Here is a 1,728-nt window from a genome sequence, read left to right as displayed (position 1 = left end):
TCTGATGCCACAGCCTGCAGTTTTTTACTTCCCCACATTATTTATGCCTGTCCCTATGTCCCTCCTCCTAAAAGGGAGTAATTCACCTTAGTGAAATGGAAAGAACAGACACTTACAAGATTTTCCATGAAGTGATTAAAGATTTCCTGAAATTTCTCAACTGTGTAAAAGCCCTTCAGTTCTTGATTCAGACCTGCAGGGGCTGAGGCCTGCACAAAAGGGAGTATTTACAAGAATGTTACGGGAGCTGATTTTCCCCCTCCCCTAAAGGCAGATGAAAGTAGGGTGAACTGGAAATTCTTCACGCTGGAAAAGACAAATTGCCCATTTGGAAGAAAAATTAAAAGAAAGAATACCCTATTATGAAACAAAGAAACAGACAACAGAAAACAATACGCATTGGCAAAGATGTGGAGACACTGACACCCTTGTGCATTGGTGGGATGTAAACTGGTATGGCTACTGTGGAAAACAGTAGGACAGTTCCTAAACATTTAGTTTCCATATGATCCAATAATTCCGTTCCATCTACCAGCCCCGCAATTGACAGTGGAGTCTTAAAGAGATATTTGTACACCCATGTTCATAGCACTGTTATTCACAATAGCCAAAGGTAGAAAGAACCCAAGGGACCATTGACTGAGGAATCAATAAAGCAAAATGCGGTATAGACACACAATGGAATATCCTATCAAAAAGGAAGGAAATTCTGATACATCTTACACCATGGATGAGCCTTGAAGGCATCATGCGAAATGAAATAAGCTAGATGCACAAAAGAACAAATATTGTGTAATTCCACTTGTATGAGTTACTGAGTTACTCGAGTACCCAGTAGACTTGACTAGAGTAGTCGAATGCATCGAGGCAGAAAGTAGAATGGTGGTTGCCAAGGGCTGAGGGTAGGGAGCCATGGGCAGATGACTTTTAATGGATATAGAGTTTCAGTTTGGAAGATAAAAACGTTCTGGGAAAGAATGGTGATGATGGCTGTACAACAATGTGGATGAATTTAATGCCATGAACCGTACACTTAAAAATGGTTAAAATGGTAAATGTTACATCAGGAATATGCTACCATAATTTAAAAGAAAAAAAAGGTGAAAGAAAGGATGTACTGAATGACTAAAAATCTACCATTCCCAGCGGATGAGTTCCCAGGAAGATCCTATCAGGGAGGACTTGCTGGAGCCCCTGGCTACCTGCCCCCTCCTGGAACCCTTCACAAAGTGGGACTGATGCTCCATGCTCCGCATTTCACAGTGTCCATTATCTCTCCATGACCCTGGGGGTGCTGCAGCCAGCCAGCTCTTCTGCATTCCTTAACCCATGTATGATCTCACAACCTAAACAATTGTGTCTGGATTTGGAGGCGTCTGGGGTAGGAGGAATGACAGTGGCCATCAGCCACAGTGACAGACCTTGAAGACATGACCTTCAGAGCAAACCTGGTAGCATTGGGGAAAATGCTAGATGCACACTATGGCAGGAAGAAGGGGGGTGGAACTCTTATGGGAGCAGAGGCAGTAATCTAATTGGAATTTCCATGATTATTTAAGTCTCCATTTCAGTATTGGTTGTATTTAATATTTAACCACTTTTTTTTCTTTTTACCTCCTTCAGGCTGTCTTAGGGAAACATTTCTCCCCAAGGAGGAGAGTAATTCATTTCACTTAGTTGGAAGCAGCAGGATGTCACAAGAACGCCTTAGTTGTGGCTGTGCCTCTG

The sequence above is a fragment of the Otolemur garnettii genome, unplaced genomic scaffold (genome assembly GCF_000181295.1).
Source record: "Otolemur garnettii isolate 467f Iridium unplaced genomic scaffold, OtoGar3 scaffold00007, whole genome shotgun sequence".
NCBI classification, from domain to species: domain Eukaryota; kingdom Metazoa; phylum Chordata; class Mammalia; order Primates; family Galagidae; genus Otolemur; species Otolemur garnettii.
Note: the sequence above shows the minus strand (reverse complement) of the source record.